Below are 21,386 nucleotides of genomic sequence, written 5' to 3' on the forward strand. Positions count from 1 at the left end.
AGTAAAGTTGTTGCCAGAGGGGATGCTCAACAAGCTTACACACCTTGTAGTTGAGAATATCGAGATCTTGCCCAACAACCTCACCTCCATCCAGTATTTGAAAATTCATGACTGTCTGCAACTTGTGTCCTTACCAAGAGAACTGCTTCCTACCATGCTTATAGAACTCGCTATCCGCTCATGTCATAATCTCAAATCCCTTCCCAAGGGGATGCTAAGGAACCTCACCTCTTAACATCTCACACAGCACCCAAATATGGATAAATCACAAGCTGATTTAAAGGCTACTCTGCTGAAGGTACATTTCTGTCTCTCCTCTTGGCCTTTAATAATTTTATGAATGGTTTTCACTCCATTATTTATTTTTAAAGAAAAGTAAACTTACACAGTCTCTGTATCTACTTTCACTTCCTCATTTTTTCACTTTCTGTTCTTACAAAACAAAGGAAATAATTAATTTTACTTGAATTTCAGGTGCATAAAGAAAGGATACTTGTCCATGAAAAATGTAAAATATGAGACCAAGCGAAAATTGCACCAATTTCTTCTCTAACCCAAAAATTACCAGATTTTCTCATTAAATCTCAAAAAAAATTATCTGAATCTTGCCTAATCTACCATTGATTATTACTCATTCGAGCAAAAAAGGAACCCTAATTTGGACGAATTTACCTCGTATACTTCGTTGAAGTTATGCTCCGTTTTGGATTCTATGGTTACTTCTTATGAGATTTCTTTTTTTTGTTTTTTACCATTACGAGCTTTTCCGTTGGTAAAGTGTTTGTTTTATTTTTGTTGTTATCTTTTTTCAATAATTTCCAGGTTATCCTGAAAAAAGAAGGAAAAATCTTTGTATAAATTACTTGAGAATTTGATCAATGTATGAAAGTAAGGTCTATGCACAGTTAACTTTAACAAAATTAAACCAGCCACCATGATTTTTATTGACCTTATTAATCACTGGCTGTTCCTTGTCATCATTTCTTGGTGTATTTCATATATTTGATCATGTAGCTGAAATTTCAGACATTCAACTTCTCAGTTCTTCTTCCTTTCTTAGTGTTGGTTTGCGTTAAATGGTATTTGACTGATGATTTCGTTTGCAACTGGTTGCATTCTCTTACTCATAAGTCATAATAAGATGAAATGCTATGAGTGGTTTCTCTGTTGCATGTATTACACAAACTTCTGTTAGAACTTAGCATCGGTAATTTTCCATCTTGCATGCACCTCTCTCCCTTTCTCACACACACATTGCCCTTTTTTGCTAAATAAGCAATAGTAAAAACAGAGGTGCACACATGCATATTGACTTCTTTTCTTTCTAAATAAGTAAGAATTAAAAGCGCACACACATGTTGACTTAAAATGACTTCTTCTCTCATTCTCACACAAACATAGCCTTTTTTGGCTAAATAATCAAGAGTTAAAAACATAGGCACACACAGATATTGACTTCTTTTCTTTCTAAATAAGAACTTAACATGCACACATGTTGACTTAAAATGCTTCTTTGATTCTTTCTTAGTTGCAATTTTTTACTAAACTCAAATTTCTCTATTTTATTACAAAGTCTTGTATACTCTTTTAGTTTAGCTCTACCAAATAAAGAATGATTCCTACGTTTTACTTATGTTTCCCCTTTGCCATCCCTTTTGGAGACCTTTATCCATTCATTGAGGTTATTCAAAATTCTTGCTACTTTGGACTAAATGTGATAAAATTAGGAAAAACTTTTTCAACATCATGTTAGAAAAATTTTACAGAATCAGAATCAATACGACATGAGAGACAACAAGAAGTTAACCTTTTATCTATTCTCTGAAAGCATTTACCGCTGGAAGCCTATTTAAGAAATTGTAATATGTTAGGATCAACGTGTTGTGTAGTTTCATATAAACTCTAACTCATTTTAGATAGTTTCAAGTTTCAACATATTGAATAAGTTTTCAAGCCTCTTGGTTGGAATCACTGCATTTCATATTGGGATCCATAATATGGTTCTATCTTGGTATTTCAGTCCAATGACTAATATGCTTGTGAAATCATGTGCCAAGTTGTTTTGAATTTTGCTTGTGCCTAAACTATCTGCCACCCCATCCGATAATAACCAAACTGATCATCTTGCAGAAGCTGAGGAAAATTGTCATTTTTTATCATGATTCTTCCATATTCAGCCTAGAAAAAATTTCCTTGAAGCAGAGACCACACAATTTCAATAAGAGAAGTTTTCCTTCGTTCAAACCTTTAAATTCCCAGAATTTTTGTTCACGGATATGACTTTCTAGCTTACCCAACAGGGATATCATTGTGGTAGTTTGTTATTTTTGTAGTGTTGGAATCAGAACCTTTGTTTCTAATTATCTAATTTTCCTTTTGGAAGGAAGATTATAACATGATCACTTCATATTCAAAAACAGAATTTATCTTCCATGACAACAGATAAAAATCAAGCTACATTGGAAGGGACTGATCGTCCCATTTTCCACATTTGTTCACTGATCTCAACCCTTGTGTAGATATTTGAAAGTTTGCTTTATTTGATTCCCAAAATCATAGAAATTCATGCAGGAATTTAAAATAAAAATTCCAAAAATCATTAACTACATTTTTTAGCTGCAAGAAAACATGTTCAATAAAATAGGTAATCAAGAACTGTTCCATTCAACCCTACCGGTGAAATATGTAAAATCCTGGCACAAGAAGCTTCTTCTAAAGTGTAAGCTATAATTGTCTAATCCTAGACCAATAGTACTTTCTAAATAAACCCAAAACACATTTCCTTTGTGCTCTAGATTTCTAAAGTTTAGTAACTAGTAGTTGCTTTGGCCTAGGAAACTCAAAAGAGAAAAGCAATTTCTAAACTCTTGAAACGATTAGATTTAGACTTCCTACTTCCGAAAAACAAACAACGACTGTTTCTCCTATTGCAAGTTATGAATCTCATCATACATACAGTACTTCCCAATTAAGTAAAAATTCCAATTTAGAAAGAACAGAGATTTTATGCAAGTAGTTCGTAGACTATTAGCAACTTTAGGGCCTTATAGAAATGGTTTAGAAACTATTAGAAGTCCCTCTAACTCAAAAGGAGATCAACATGAAGCCCTACTCAACCCAATTGAATTTATTATCTCCAAATTTTCTTTTTGGAACCTTTCAAACTGGAAAAGTTCATGATTGCCAGTTCAAAAACTTACTAATTTGAGCATTTTTAAAAAATATTCAAAATTGGTTTTAAAATGTTTTGAAAATTTAGCATACATCAAAGTAGATAGGAATGATGAGGAATGGAAAGTTTTAGTTGTTTGATGAGGTTGGGAGTTATTACTGACATCAACAAGACAACATAATGTTTCATCAGTAACGTTCGCTTCTGGATCCATGTTTCCTACGACACATTTCTTCATAATTTGTATGGAAGTTTAAACAATTCCTTGGGACTGTTGAGCTTTACGTTTGAATATCACTATCATACATCTTGTCATATAAATGTTTTGTATTTCTTGAACTTGCTGAATCTTCTATTGTTTAATTTGCATTTGAGTGTTACTTGATTATATATTTATGTAATGTACTAAGTCTCTACATCCCATTGTTATAGATTAATATACCTCATTGAAGTGCTATCTTCAAGTTCTATGTATGTTTGCGACTGGTGACTATACTAGCCTAGTCTTCTCTATATTTTCAGGCTAGGAGCCTCATGTCTTAAGTAACCAACTTCTTGAAGATGTTCATGGGTAATTCTTGCAGCCCGGTATCGAAAACTTTATGGTAAGTCTTTTCTCTTTATATTTTATGCCTAAAAACCACTTCATGCCTTAATTCAACAAGTATTCAAAAACTTGACTACCATATCCTCCCATAACATAATAGTATGGAAGAACTAGCACCATTGTCATAAAACCCTTGTATTTGTAAAGACTTCTTAGAGTGAACAGCTTCTTTGGCGAAGCTTTAGATTTAGCATAAAATTTTTCTTCAATCCAGCAGAACCAGTAAGCCGCTTTGGTTCTACTTCCTATAAGGAGAAGGTTATAATAGTGGCAGTATTTAAAGTCGTTTGCTAATTGTGTAAGTTGAAGATAGGGAAGAAGTGCTTCATTTCCTGCGCATCCATAAAAAATTCATTAAGACATCCTCTTGGCCAAGAATTTTGTTTCACTAAAAAGTTTAGAGAAACAGGCATATGAGTTTTATTTTATTTTGAATGATAAAATAGGCATATGGATATTGTGTTCATCTATGAGTTTCACATTGATATTACTTCCATTTTTTCCCTTATGAAGATCTCTGCTTTAATCAAAGCATTTAAATAGGTTTTAATGTGAATTTGCCACTGGAATAACAAATGCAGCTACCGCCACCTTTTGTTTTACTCTCTCAATAGACAAATATGAGTTAAATATATGGATTGTTGATTTTTCCTTACCTAATAATAAGACATTAATATTATTTTGGTTCTTCTAGAAATCTTATGTAGAAATGAATTTATGGCAGCTTGTAATTACCTGTAGTTTGTGAAAACATGTTGTTCAACAATGTATCATATCCTTCAAATCTCAAACTTGTGCTTGGGAGGTGGAACTTAGATTTTAACTTGAATACATTTCAATGTTACCAATGCCTCTCTATGTGTTCCATACATCAGTTGTTAAATTGCTTGAAAATAAATGGATTTGTCCATGACCTTTGCCCATTCATAGGTGACATTAGAACAACAAGCTAGATTCAGACAAGAACGGTAGGTTTATTCTATCACCATCCCTTATGGGCTATCTGCGAACATTTGTAATAGGGATTTTTGCATATTGGCACCTGTACTATGACATCCTCGATGTCATTACAAGTACATTAACCAAATTTGATAATTAAAAGATCAAATACACTTTAAGATAGCAAAAAGGAGCCAACTTAAAACTTTTCACATTTTTATACAAAAACATGTCCAAGTAAGAACTATACAAGTCATGCTTTTACATCCCACATAAGTTTCATTCTTTTACTTTATGCAATAGTCCTTCAACATAAGGATTTTACAAAAAAAAAAAAAAAAAACTACAAATCCTAAGAAAACACAAACAACCTGACTTGTCCTTGTAATTCCCAAAAACGGCTCTCACGTGCAATGGTCTTCAGTATCACTGACCTGTAAAATAGTCATAAGACGTGAGATGGGCGACACAGCTCAATAGATGCTCAACTTAGTCAAAGAGCGAAGTACACTTTAACGACTCAGATTTTTGGATAGCTCTAAACCCGGACTGTTAACAAAAGACAACAATTTTTTTTTTTTTTTACAAATTTGAAAACTCATTTAAAAGCTTACTAAAGAGTATTTAACATAATTACCAAAAACAGAAATAAACTAAGAATAAGACGAATAGCCGCCAAGGCCACACGGCCACACCGATTACTCTATCCTCGCTCTTGTTGGAAATAATCTTGGGGTCAAATAGATTAGTTCAACAAAACTAGTGATATATTTAATTGAAATAAATATATAGAAAGGGTTACCTTTGATGATCCCGAATGTAAACTGCAAATCCGTAACCAAAGATCAAAGCATATATGTGAGAAATTGAGAAGAATTTAGTGGTAGAGGCACGTTACGGAATAACGTTACCCTTAAGATAGATAATCGCCCCCACCACGCTTGGTATGCAATCGGGTTCTCTTGCGACCTATCTCCAGGATACAACACCACTTTCTTTATCGTTGACGGTGTGCACGCACAGGCTCAGACCTTGTGAACAACGATTTATGCCGAAAATTTGCCCAAATAAAATATAGTTTTACAAAGGCTTGCAAAGAAAGTTTTAAACTTGTAAAAATCACAAGTATATAAAAATGAATAGATAGAGCAAGAGAGAAGAAGTTCTGTTTTGTGCATGTGTATATGCACAAGAGGAATCACACGGATGAATTATTGTATACACAAAGGAAGTATATATAGCCAACTATTCTTCCATCCCCAACGTCTCTCTCTTCATGGCAAAAAGGTTACAAAAAAGAAACATTAAAAATATTAAAGAGTGAATAAATTAGCAATTCAAATTATGCAAAACGTATATAATATTAAAATATAATAAATGCTAGTGAAAAGTTTGGGTTTTGATTCAAACGGTCAAGGCTTTTAAAGCTTTAAAATATTAAAATATCCAACAATCCCCCACATGAATCAAAATTCAAATCAAATATATTAAATCAAATATGGGCAACTTTGAAATATCATGCAATGGGTGAAGGTGTCTTGTGGACTTGAACCTCCACTTAGTGTTTATATATTTGAGTCTATTAAAGTTCTAAGTGAACTACGTCTTGAACTAAGAACCTTGAGTAATAGACCTTACACACGATATCGGCAATGTAATCATGTTCTATCGGGGTAGCACATTTCGGCCATGCGCTGATCCTGTTTCATGAGCGCTCTAGAGAACAAGCCTTAATTCTCATAGGAAGCGGCCCCACTTCCACACTCATATAGGTGAGTCCATCAAGGGTACCTGTAACCACGCACTCCGCTTATAAACAGCTATAGACCCATTCAGAGCAAAGCTCTTCTTCCATATTGTTACAGTTAGTACTATTTACATCTTAAGGATAGGCCAAGAGAAGTCTTTCATTCTCTTGAAAATTTAAGTATTGTGCTTTCACCGATCACTCGAATAACTTGTTTTTCCCATTGAACTTAGTTCTTGGGATCTCCAGTCATATAGGTTGGGTTGCCGTTATTGGTGATTATATTTGATAGGCTTTAGCCCCATCCCTCTTGATGTTTCAGCCACTAGCTTTTTAGCTAGTCCTTTGGTCAGTGGATCTGCCAAGTTTCTCTTTGACCTTATAACGTCAATTGCAATCACTCCATCTAAAAGCAATTGCCTCACATTATTATGCCTCAGACGACATGTCTGGATTTACCATTATATGTTCTACTCTTAGCCCTTGCTATTGTAGCTTGGCTATCACAATGAATAGATATAGCTGGAATTGGCTTGCACCATAGAGGAATATCTGCTAACAAATTCCTAATCCATTCCGCTTCTTAACCTGCTTTATCTAAAGCAATAAATTTAGATTCCATGGTGGAACGTGCTCTACAGGTCTGCTTGGTAGATTTCCAAGCGATAGCACCACCACCCAAAGTGAAAACATATCCACTTGTGAATTTAGTTTCTTCTGAATCTGAAATCCAATTTGCATCGCTATATGCTTCTAATACAGCGGGATAACAACCATAGTAGAGTCCAAACTCCATTGTGCCTTTCATATATCTTAAAATTCTGATAAGTGCATTCCAGTGTTCTTGACTAGGGTTACTAATGTATCTACTTAGCCTACCAACTGCGTAAGCTATATATGGTCTAGTGCAATTCATTAGATACATTAAACTTCCTATAATTCTGGAGTATTCTAATTGGGATATACTTTTTCCAGTATTTTTCTTAAGTTTTGAACTAGGATCATATGGTACACTCAAGGGAGTACAATCAAATTTGTTAAATTTTCTAAGGATCTTTTCAACATAATGAGATTGTGTTAAAACAATTCCTTCTGAATTTCTAATTATCTTAATCCCTAGGATTACATCTGCCAATCCAAGATCTTTCAGGTCAAAGTTCTCTGACAAAAGATTCTTGGTGTCATTTATAACATCTAGACTCGTACCGATGATTAACATATCATCGACATACATGCAGATCAAAACTCCAGAATTACCTTCAAATCTACTGTATACACATTTATCAGAACCATATATGGTAAAACCATTTGATAACACTACTTTATCAAATTTCTCATGCCATTGTTTTGGTGCTTGTTTTAAACCATAAAGAGATTTTATAAGTTTACACACTTTATGTTCTTGACCAGGGACTGCAAATCCCTCAAGTTGTTCCACATAAATTTCTTCTTCTAATTCTCCATTTAGGAAAGCGGTTTTAACATCCATTTGATGGATTTCTAAGTTATAGATAGCTGATATAGCTATCAACATTCTTATTGTTGCAATCCTAGTTACAGGAGAATAGGTGTCAAAAAAATCTATCCCTTTTTTCTGTTTAAAACCTTTGGCTACTAATCTAGCCTTAAATTTTTCTATAGATCCATCGGTTCTAAGTTTCTTTTTAAAAATCCATTTACAACCTATTGGTTTGCACCCATGAGGTAAATCCGTTAACTCACATGTGTTATTTGACATAATGGATTCTATTTCACTATTTATAGCTTCTTTCAAGAAGTTTGCATCCAAAGAAGACATAGCTTCCTTAAAAGTAGATGGATCATCCTCTACCAAGAAGGTATAAAAGTCATAGCCAAAGTTAGTAGCTTTCTTTGCTCTTAGACTTCTTCTAGGTTCTATCTCTATGTTACCTTCTTCTCTACCTCTTTTTCTTCCTTTAGGTTCTTGGTTTTTTTATATGAGGAATACCACGACTACTAGATGCAACTTCTGTTTGAGGTATTAGAGATTGACTCACACTAGTTTGTTTCAGAGGAAACACCTCCTCAAAAAATTCTGCATCTCTGGATTCTAATATAGTGTTTACATCTATGGAATTATGTTCAGATTTTACCACCAGAAATCTATAAGCTGCACTATTTTGTGCATACCCTATCAATACACAATCCACTGTTTTAGATCCTAACTTTGTTTTCTTAGGGGGAGGTAAGCTTACTTTAGCTAAACACCCCCACACTTTAAGGTATTTAAGACTTGGTTTTCTACCTTTCCATAACTCGAATGGAGTTCCATTTTTATTTTTATAGGGTATTTTGTTTAGTATATGACAAGCCGATAATAAGGCTTCCCCCCACATGTTAAGTGGTAACCCTGAACTAGTTAACATGGCATTTACCATGTCAATTAGAATCCTATTTTTTCTTTCTGCAACTCCATTTTGTTGTGGAGAATACGGTGCCGTCACCTCATGAATAATTCCATATTTTCTACAATATTCAGAAAATTCATTTGAGGTGTATTCACCACCTCGATCTGATCTAAGTATTTTAATTCTTTTTTCTAACTGATTTTCCACTTCAGTTTTATAGGTTATAAATTTTTCTAAAGCTTCATCTTTAGATTTAAGAAGATATACCATTGTAAATTTTGATTTATCATCTATGAAGGTAATAAAATATTTATTTCCTCCTCTAATAATAGTGTTCTTTAGGTCGCAAACATCACTATGTACTAGTCCTAGAATTTCTGAATTTCTTTCTATTGATTTAAATGGTTTTTTGCTAAATTTTGATTGAACACATATTTGACACTTTGGTTTTTGTTCAATAGAAACATTTGGAATCATACTTAAGTTCACCATTCTTTTTATAGATTGTGAATTTACATGTCCTAATCTACCATGCCACATATCATACGATTCAATAATATAAGCAGAAAAATAAGAAATTTTATTGAGTTCATTCATGGATACATTGAGCTTGAATAAACCTCCACAAGCATAACACTTTCCCACAAACATCCCACCCTTGGTGAGAATAAACTTATTAGATTCGAAGACGAGCTTGTAACCGTGCTTGTTCGACAAATAGCCAGAAATTAAGTTCTTCCTGACTTCTGGAACATAGAGAACTTGGTGCAGTGTGAGAACCTTACCGAAAGTGAGTTTGAGATCAACCTTCCCTTTCCCCATGACCTTAGCCGTTGAGGAGTTACCCATGAAAAGCATTTCGCTTTCATCTACTTGATGATAGGTGACGAACGCACTTCTGTCACAACAGACATGTACAGTGGCTCTAGTGTCTACCCACCAATTACTCACATTGAACACCATGTTCACTTCAAAGTCTACGGTTATAAGCTTCTTCACTTCGGTTCCGTGAATAACAGTTCCGAATTCCACCATATTGGCTTGAGGAGCGGGTTTCGCTTGAGAGTTTTCGATATTTTGGGAAGTGTCTTTACCCTTTCTATGTTGACATTGTCTAGCATAGTGTCCAAGTTTTCTGCAATTGAAACAACCCTCTTTCTTCTTATTGTAGACACCCCCATTTTGCTAGGCTTTAAAAAGCCAAAAGATTCGGTAGTATCATCAATTTTTATATCCGTATTCAGCATTAGATTAGGCATCCATGCATTTTAGGGTAGATTTCATTTCATTATGAGAGTTTTGAAGTTGATTCGCAATCCTGAAGGTCTCTAGGGGGGTCCTTTGGCCTCTGTAAGAAGAAATTTCAAGTTTCCAAGCAAATGAAAAAACCTGCTATTTTTAGAATTTTCAGGGTTTCCCTCATTTTTGCCTATTTTGCACTGCAGGGGTATTTTGGTCATTCCTGATGTGTCTCGTGATTTTACAAATTTTGAAAAAGCTGCTATTTTTAGAAACTCATGGAGCTTCCACATTTTCATCATCTTATTGATATTTCAATCATTTCTCATATGTCCAAAACCATCTCGAAGGTACGGCTGATGGATTATGAGTAATTTCGTAAGTTTTGGGAAACCTGCTAAATTTAGATCTCTCAAGATTTCTCTTAGTCTTGCACTTCGGGGGTATTTTAGACATTTCCAAACATATCATATTTGGTCCCTAAGTTGTGTCTAAGAAATCTTGAGTCCGTTCATAAATTTTTGAAAATCTGCTATTTTTAGAATTTCTCAGGGTTTTCCCTAGTCTCGCCAAATTCTAGCACCTCGGGGTAATTTGGTCTTTTCCTGTGTAATTCTTTTGATCCCCGAAATATGTCTGAGAGATTATGAATGATTTCCTGAATTTTGGAAAACCTGCTAAATTTAGAATTTCTCAGGAGTTTCGCTTAATTTGGAAATTTTAAGTGTTGAGGGCATTTTGGGTATTTTCAGGGGATACCAAATGATTCTGTTTAATATTGCTCACCGAAAGGACCCAATTTTAAAAGTTTTTATTTTTGAAGTTTGACCACAAAGACTTTCCATTTTTAATTTTTTCCTTTAGGGGTGAACCAATCTGAGGGTATTTTGGTCGCATTTGGATGTCTAACAGTCAAGTAGGGGCATTTTGGTCCGAAAAGTTATTTTCCAAACAAGATGGTCCGATCATGTTTGAGGGATGCACCATAAATGTCAAATGAGTTGGGTCCATATATAGAATGTTGAATTTAGAAAGATTTTATTGATTTTTTACGGAAAAACCCGAAACCCGTGTGAAATGGCCCATTGGGCTAAAGCCCGCAAAGATGGAGCTCATGTGGGTTCACCCATATGGGTCAACCACCATGGTGGGCGGCCCACATGGTTGACCCACATGAGTTGAGCACCCACCTTGATGATGTCACAATGGTGACATCGTATTTGTTAAAAGAAAAATAAAAAGAATAAAAAATGAAAAGAAGGAAAGAAGGAAAAGAGGAATGATTGCTTAAAAAGGTTTTCTTCCAAAGAAGCAATGTGGAATGAGAATAACATATCTTGATTGACAAGAAATTAAGATTGGAATCAAATCCAATTTGGAAACAAGAAAGAAAGAAAGCAAGAGGGGAAAATTGGAACAAGCCAAAAAGGGAGCTCTCACATTGAAAATTGCTATTTCTCTCTTAACCCTAACTTTTTTTTATATAAAAATCAAAGCAAACAATCCAAAAAAGAGGGAAAAAAATCCAAATTCGTCCTTTTTCTCTCTCCTCCCAAGAATTTTTTTTTCTCTCTTGAAGTGTGTTCATATCTCCTAAGGGTTCTTCACAAAAGGGATTCTTAAAATCCCTTTCCTTCTTCAACAAATCACACATCAAGGATCTTGGGGGTATTCTCTGGGTCTTCTTCATCATATAAAAGGGTGCGACAAAGCGTATACCTCGGATCTACGCACCCTAGAGACAAGGATCGCGATCAACGGTAAGGATTCCTCATCTTTGTGAAGTAGAAAAAGCATGCTAGGGTTTTAACTTTGATGGATCAAATTAACGAGTTTTTCTTTGAAATTCCAGTATGTTATAATATAGATTATGAGTTTTCAAAATCCAAAATTTGATAAAAAAATTAATTTTCCTCCATTTAAAAATGGTTTTCTTTCGTTTTTATTCAATATGGATTTAAATTAGATTATCAAAGCAAGTGTTTGAAAACATGGTTCTTTTTAAAAACTGATATTTTCTGGGTGTTATATAAAATACAAAACTACTGGAAACTTAATTTCCAATCGCGGTTCGGCCGTTTTATTTTTCATTATATTTTTTAAAGAATAACCCCGAAAAGGGTTATTTCTTGATGATTGGAGCCAAAAGTATATCAAATCATGTACAAATTTAGTGAAAGTTTGTTTCCAGTAGTTTTACAATGTTTTTAGATCACCCAAAAATTTTCATATTTCTTGGAGTTTATTTAATCGGATTATTAATTATTTTAAATTTTGGCTATTTTTAATAAATACCAAATCGTTTCAAAAATTGATGAAACTTTCCAGAATTAAAGCCTAATAATAAATGGAAGTTTCCATTGAAAAATATTTTAAAAAATATGGTTTTTACTGTTTTCTAATCGCTTCCCCGTTTTACGTGCCATAATTCTTTTTCTTATTAAATTAATATATTTTCAAAATTTTTCTGTACAAACCAGTAACTTTGGTTACTGGAATGTTAGAGAAATATTTTCAATTAATTTTACAAAGATTTGATAAGGTTTTACAATTTATTTTAATAAACGGGATTTAACGCCTAGGAAACAAATTGATCTCTTATATTTAAAAACCAAATTTATGGAGGAGATTTAAGTTTTAAGTTTTGAAATTTTGATAATAAATTCTATAATCTATTATTTATCTACTGGAATTTTTCATTTGATTTTAGAATACCATTAGATTTGCTTTTTAAGTAATTCTTTGGTTTCATCTGATTTTTGTGTGAATTTAAATGGGCATCAAATCGTCATAAAATTCATGAAAGTTAGACAGTAGTCTAATCGCATGATTATCTTTATACTGGAAGAGTTTAAGTTGATTTGAAATTGATATGCTATAGTTTACTGTGTTAATCTATAATCTGATTTGAATTTTCAAAAATCGGACATTGATATCTAATTTTAATGATAATTCATGCAAATTTTTCAGTAAGCTTTAATCATTTATATCTTTATTCTGTAAAATTTTGGCATAATTTAAAAGTGATATGATATAGGTTACTGTGTTAATCCATAATCTGATTTGGATTTTGAAAAATCAGAAATTAATAGCAGCTTAATATAAAAATCTATGAAAGATTTCTAGTAAGCTATATTCATTCCTATCTTGTTACTGTAGAAATTTCAATTTATTTCAAATTTGTTTGCAATGAGTTCATTTGTAAAATCATTCATGTGATCTGAAATTGATAAAATCTATTAAAAATTGAAATGAACCAAAATCATTATGAAAACTTTCATGGAACCTTAAATTTCTGTCACGTATTCATTCCTTAAGCCGCTGAAACAGAAATCTTAGGAGTCTTAGATTTCCCTTGTAAAATGGCCATGCTAAGATAATTTAGATGCCGAGATCGCATCCATAATCGTATCCCAATTGCAATTGATCCTTGACAATTTGAGTATTTAAATTATAGCATGTTATTGGCTCCAAGGTCTACTGTCCATGGAAATCCTGAGAAATATGCCAGGCAATAAGGTGCTATAACTTAAGTATTAAATTGCGCAAGGGAAGAACGCACGATTCCCTTCCATGGATGCGATTCAAGGCTGAAGCTTGCGAACCATAGAGCCTTTGGTATTCCTTAGATGTCTAGGAACCGAAAATCCTTGAAATCTGGAAATCATTAACTTCAACAAATTGAATCAATTTACCTCATGTCTTTCAGAACCGTTGGATTGCGGTTTCCATCATAAGAACCATTAGAGCCCAATTTAGGAACACTTACGTCATGTCGTGTTCTAGGTTTTAGGGAGTCCTAGAGTTAGGAGTCCAGCCTCATCACGGGCGTTTGCTATGGATAGCAACCATGCCATAGATCTAGTTACACTAGTCACCCAATTTTTCCCTACGACAAGCCTAGTTACCTAGGATGTAGGTTAACCTGCATTAGTCTAAGGGACAACTTGCATTTAGATAGGATCATATAGCATCTTAGATGAAGTCCTAGGATAATAAAATCTTCAACTTCAACTAAATAATCTCTCTTAAACTGTTGAAACAGTCCATCCAGTCTAGATCGGTGTCTTAGATGAGTTAGGCATAAGTAGCTTAGCTTAGGTGCACCGAACTACGTCGACTCTGATCCCAGTGAGGCTTGGGTACGTAAGCAGCTTGGATGCTTGATGGCATACCAATCACGAGTCGGCTCCACACATAAGTGGGGTTTTGTACATTAATCCTTAAATTAAAAGTAATTAAATCACTTAGGACTTTTCATGAAATTAGAATTTTAGGAGAATTTTCACTTAGATTGAATTCAAACAAATTAAGAAAATCAAGATACACATTTAGGAATTACATTGAAATTAGATCTTAGGATGCATGTCACATAGTTCGCACATTAATATAGAGTTAAATGAGCCATTTAAAAGAAATTCAAAAGAGTTAACTTTTGGAATTGAAGACCGATTATCGGGCAGGAATGGTGCATGTGGTGGTAACTCCCCATACCTTCCATTCTTGTAACCAGGTAACGAGTCTAGATTTCTGGTCAATTATGAGTCCTAGATCCCTCATCTAGGTGGCGACTCTGTCACTCTCTTTTGTGTGGAATTCGGATTGCCTTAGTGATCCCAAGTTCACGGAAAAAATGAATTAAATCACACCTTGCTATGCTCGGCGGCTTGCCCCTGCCCTTATGGGTACTGGGTTGCACGTTTCTTTGCACCCTATGGCTTGGTTGCTGCCTGCTTGGTTGGGTAATTAAAATCAATAATAAAAATCACACGCCATTCGCGTGGGTACGAGAGACCGAGAGAGAGCGTGGCGCCTCGCGCGCCCCACCCCTCTCGCGGGATCCGGTCCCACACTTATTTTTGTCTATCTTTTTGTCACTTTTAAAGTGGTTTCGGTTCTTCACCTTCTTATTGTTTTGATGAGACCCAAAGTTTTTATTTGTTTTCTTCTCACTAGTCTCAACAAGATTGGCCTTAGAAAGGAGTTCCGATTCTTTGTCATTTTGATCACGATTCCTATGTTCTTCTTCTATTCGGAGTATTACTAGGAGATCTTCTAAAGATAATTCATCTTTTCTATGTTTAAGACTTTTTCCGAATTCCTTCCATGAAAGTGGAAGTTTATCAATAATGGCCGCCGAATGGAAACGGTCATCCATTTTGATTCCTTCCGCTAGGATCTCATTCAATAGGAGTTGGAATTCATGAACTTGTCCTAAGATGGGTTTTTCATCTACCATCTCAAATCTAAGATAGTTTCCAACTACATATTTTTTCACTCCGGCATCCTCGGTCTTATACTTTTTATCTAAAGCTTCCCACATTTCTTTGGCGGTCTTCATTCCAATATACACGTCATACAAGGAATTCGTCATGGCACTAAGTATATAACCACGACACAAAAAGTCATCATTTTCCCATTTTTGAGTAACCTCGGATTGAACGGGCTCATGCTCTTTGGGACTAGGCTTGGGTGTGGTCAAAACATAGGCAATTTTAAGAGTTGAAAGCCAAAAGAATAAGCGTTGTTGTCAACGCTTGCAACAACGCTTGAAATTCAATCCGTTAAACTTCTCTGGACGAGTGTCATCTTCACCGGCCTTGTTGAACTAATCCAATAATCTATCTTAAGATTGATGGAAATAATCTTGGGGTCAAATAGATTAGTTCAACAAAACTAGTGATATATTTAATTGAAATAAATATATAGAAAGGGTTAACTTTGATGATCCCGAATGTAAACCGCAAATCCGTAACCAAAGATCAAAGCATATATGTGAGAAATTGAGAGGAATTTAGTGGTAGAGGCACGTTACGGAATAACGCTACCCTTAAGATAGATTATTGCCCCCACCACGCTTGGTATGCAATCGGGTTCTCTTGCGACCTATCTCCAGGATACAACACCACTTTCTTTGTCGTTGACGGTGTGCACACACCGGCTCAGACCTTGTGAACAACGATTTATGCCGAAAATTTGCCCAAATAAAATATAGTTTTACAAAGGCTTGCAAAGAAAGCTTTAAAGTTGTAAAAATCACAAGTATATAAAAATGGATAGATAGAACAAGAGAGAAGAAGTTCTGTTTTGTGCATATGTATATGCACAAGAGGAATCACACGGATGAATTGTTGTATACACAAAGGAAGTATATATAGCCAACTATTCTTCCATCCCCAACGTCTCTCTCTTCATGGCAAAAAGGTTACAAAAAAGAAACATTAAAAATATTAAAGAGCGAATAAATTAGCAATTCAAATTATGCAAAACTTATATAATATTAAAATATGATAAATGCTAGCGAAACGTTTGGGTTTTGATTCAAACGGTCAAGGCTTTTAAAGCTTTAAAATATTAAAATATCCAACAGCTCTTGCACACCTCCTTTTTTTCTCGATTTCCTCATTAGCATTTGTCTCAATGTGATCAATTGTAGCAAAACCTGTGGGGGATTTTTTGTGTTAGTTCAAAGAACTATGTAGATTCATTCGGTACCTAAACAAATATAATTAAACAACTCTTGAATTTAAAAGCATACAAATCAATTCAATAGTGAACATGTGATAACAATTATTTCAAATTGAAACTTGAAATATTAATAAAAGAACACGTCAAAATATCCATTGAATGTGAATCTACTGATCTCATATAACATACAACATTTTACAATTAAGTGGTTTATGTTTTATTATTAATTTAGTGCATGAGACGACTCCCCAAGGCAATCCAGGTCCTCATGGCTTGTTGTCTTGCCTCCAATACGTTCCACTAGCCTTGCCTGCAGGTAGTGGGCATGAAGGACCTTTTACGGCGTGCTTAATAGCTACTCTGCCTCCTGACATCATGGTCTAAGAGGATGCAATTACCGCCAAGGGGGTGCGCTAAAACCCAAGGTCTCTTGGAATTTCATTATTCCTGGACGACTCATTCTACCGCCCAATCCATAAAATTATTTTCCCAATACCTTTGTTTCTTACCAGTTTTTCGGGCATATCATCCATATCTTTTTTTTTCAATATCTTAAAGATATTTTTAGCAATTTTCTTGCTTCACACATTTTTCTTTTTCCTTTAATAAGAAATCATAACATTCATATTTTGTAAGCTACCGGCATAGCATCATTGTTCAATATTTGCATGCTACTAATATAACCAAACACGAGACCGAGATGCATATTAATAAGAAACAATCATCTTAACTACATCATTAGCATAAACAATTCTATGTCTACTAAGAATTATCATTGCATGCATATAAATCAATCATTGCTTAAGAGTACAAGTTTAGGGCACCGTCACCTACCTTAATTACTTGTGGTGTGAGAGAGTGAGAAATCCTTAATGTCAGAGTCGAATGTGCTACAAACCTAAAACAAAAATCATGTACACACACTAAGTTTCCCGTTAAATTATACTTTAACTCTGACCCTAGGATATTTGGAGAGTCATAAGTTTTTAGGTTTTGTTATTTAAATTCTATTCCCAAAGATTTCATTGTCATACATCCAAAAGATATACTCATGGGTATTAATAGCTATGCGTAATTCATATACTGATCAGATTCTTAATTATTTGTATCATATATAATATATATGTACGTATGTATGTACTTGGGCAAAATCATGTTAGGGGCTGTTTTTAACAAAAAGACAAGTACAAACAATTTATACAAACACTAGGTCTTTCTCCGAAAGAAAAATAATTATATGATTTATCAAGCATATCACCTATGGGCTGATTTTTGAAGGACATGATTTTTACATCAAATAAATCACACTGTTTGGAAGAAAAACAGTTGTTATTTCACATTCAAATCACACACTTGCTTTGATATATCTAGGAAACAATTCTTTAGTGTGTGTGTGTGTGTGTGTGTGTGTGTATATATATATATATAGAATGCGCATGATGAAATTTGTGGAAAACCAAAGCTTCTATTATATTTATATCATATATGTATGTATAAATCTGATTTTAAAATAACATCTTTTCGACATGATACTAATTATAAGCATGTTGATTTTATGGAAAAACAGCCATAGGGCTTAATATAGGACACATTATCTGATTTTTATAAAAAAATCACATATATATACACACTACGGATCATGCACATGAATTGTCTTCCAAGAAAATCATCTTTTACATATAAAGATCATAAGAAAATCTTGATTCGAAGGAAAAACAGCTTTGAACCCTAAGCAAAAACACATAGAGAAAGATTTTAGGCACTTACTCGAAACAAGATTAGGGTTTGAAGATCAATCCCTCTTCTCCTTTTCCTTCTTTTTTCTTCTTTTTTCTCTTCTCTCTCTCTCTCTCTCTCGGTTTTTGGACTTGCACAAGTAGGGTTCCAAAAGCCCATATTTTGGATTTTTAATAGCTAATGAGTTTTGTGCTTAAAGTGGGTTTCCCAATTAGATTTAATATTAAAGGTTATTTCTTAATCCAAGTCTTCCACAATTAGCAAGAGTCCATCTTTATTAAACTCCATACATGTGTACTTATCAAATTTAACAACTAAACTAAAGGTTTTAAATAAAAATAGAAACTCCAAAGTTGTCTAATAAGATAAAACTCGTAACTTTGCCTAACCCTGACAGAAAAAGGGTCATAACTTGCTCAAATGATATCTGAATCGCTAAATCTTAGGTCCGTTGTATATGTTTCGAAATACCCATCTACTGGGACCAAAACCATGTCGAATGGACTAGATTTGATGTCCTAAAAATTGGTTATAATAAAAAAATGAAAATACACTGTGATTTTTAGTCTGGGGATCTGCGGTCCAGATTTAATTAAAGTTATTAACTTTCTAGGCCCGTGTGGGGCCGGGTCTTTACATACACCTTTAAGGTTGAGTGAAAAATCAATATTACACGATCAAAAGCATGAATTCTATTAATCAATAACAATCCAAAAGTTCAATGATAAGATACTAGGCGGTAAGTACGATATGATATTAATGACAATGAGTGGAAGCTTATTAAGCAATTCACTTAGCAATCATAGTCATCGATTCACTTTTGAGTCACAAGACAATACACTTCGAGTACAATTCAAGGGTTTAAACACTTTCATATTTATCCTGACAATACTTCAGTATTTTATCCTCCTATACACCCGCCAGCCAACACTCCAAGCAATTAGGCAAAGCCCCTTTTTCCATACATAAACCTGTAACACTTCATAATAAGCACTTCAATATTTCTATCCTCCTACTCACCCGCCAGCCAACACTCCAGTAAACACTTCAATATTGATATGCTCCTACACACCCGCCAGCCAACACTCCATGCAATCAAGATTTCTGCAACCAGGATCCCCACTATCTGATGATGCCAAAATTCGTACCTGAGAATCGGGTGAGCGTTGTGGGCTCATCTGTCCGTTGGATTGGTAGAGCTCCGATCCGTGGGTGCCTACACTCATAGAAAACAATGTTAGAAGGGCCCCCAGAGGGGGACTCTTGGCACAACCTCCGACGCTCAAGTCAGAAATCAGCATCAACAATATCTAAGCAAGATTAATTCCTTGAAAAAGAGAGAGCGTTTATGGGGTGGGGGAAGATGCGACTGAACTTGGTTGTTGCCAACCTGCCTACGTACCCCTTCTTTGAGGATCAAGTGTAACGTAGTTCCATTATGAAGGTAAGGATCCCTTTTATAGAGAATAGAGTCCACAATAGTTAGAATCTTACTGTTTTAGGAGTCTTTCCTCATTGGTCGACTTCCACGGGAGATAAGTTTATATCTATTTTTAATAGATATCATATTTCCCTTAACGAGCAAGTTACTTTTTAATAAACTTCTCATAGATAGAAAGTTACCACCTTAGAGCTCATTGTTTCTATGAAAGGCGGTTTCCTAGTTTGGACGTTACTATTTACAAGGAGAGGATAATTTCTTGTTACCCTTCTTCCTAAAAACTCTTGAGTTGGTTCCTAATTATTCGGAAATGCCACGTGTCACTAATCAACTGTTGGTGCCGATTTTACCCCCAACACTATGAAGTTCAAAAGAACCCCAGGATTAAGGAAGGGAATACTCATCTACGACCCAACTATCAAGTTCTAAAGAACCCCGGGATTGAGAAGAGTCCAACACTTCAATAAACACTTCAATATATATAACTAACAAACCAATAAACACATCAATATTTACACAATGAAATTTCAACATTTCAACCCAAGTCACTTTAATTTGATACACTCCAATTTCAAGAGAGAATAACAAAAAAGATTTTTATCACTAAGCTTGATCCTAAACAAATATATAGCAAATGACATTCAAAATTTATGAAACCAGGTCCATCTGAAAGATAATTGGGTGTACATTAAAATATATGAAGACATCATTCTCATATAAGAACTACATAAGTAGCAATAAGGGCAGCCTATACAAAGGTCGAATTCAAGCTCCGCACAAGGGTTTTCTGACCATTCGCTACATTAGAAAATTTTTAGAAAAATATAAAAGTCCAAATGCACTCAAATTTTAACTACATGTAGATTACATATTGATAATCAACACATAAAAATTTTGGATTCAAATTCAGTGCACAAAAATACCAGAAATTCAAGGAATACGGACCGGATTTAAGATTCTGTCCTTAAACTTGAGTTGAGTCAAAACTATAGTAAATGGTGTTAAACATTTATGAAATTTGTGCCTTTCAAAGATATTTTCATGTACTAAAATCTTGTAAAGACATGATTTCAATTTGATAATCATAGAGTTAACTATAATAGAATTACTACACTGGCGTCAGATTTCAATGAATTCTGATGATCACAACAAAAATTCTACAGACAAATCCTGTGATCCAAATATTCTAAAACTTTTACCACATCTCTAAATATCACATATGATTTTCTGTTAAAATTTTCAGAGTAAAATTCAAACGAAAACTATTTTTCCAGTATTTACTAAAAACGGGTAAAAACAGGAATCTTTGTAAACTAGATTTATAGCAAAGAAAACCGTAGGACTTTAAGAACAAAATCATACCAAGTTTTCACTTTAAATAAAAAGTACACTCCAATCTAAGAGGAAGTTATGAACTACCTTATTTCTAGAAAATTCCTCTCCCTTTTCTCTTCTCTCTCTCTCTCTCTCTCTCTCTCTCTTTTCCTCACTTCTTTTTCTTTCTTTTCTTTTAGTCTCTTGTTTTCTCTTTAGCTAAGCTCTAGCACAAAATTTCTTTCTATTTCTATCATGTTCTACTCCCTTCTAGTCTCTTCTTATTGTTTCTATAATTTTCATTAGCTTTAGAAGTAGTTATTTGTAATAAACTAGTTAATTAGGTCATTAGT

The sequence above is a fragment of the Tasmannia lanceolata genome, unplaced genomic scaffold (genome assembly GCF_043159265.1).
Source record: "Tasmannia lanceolata isolate RefF3 unplaced genomic scaffold, GAP_Taslan_0.1 ptg000018l, whole genome shotgun sequence".
Taxonomy (NCBI): domain Eukaryota; kingdom Viridiplantae; phylum Streptophyta; class Magnoliopsida; order Canellales; family Winteraceae; genus Tasmannia; species Tasmannia lanceolata.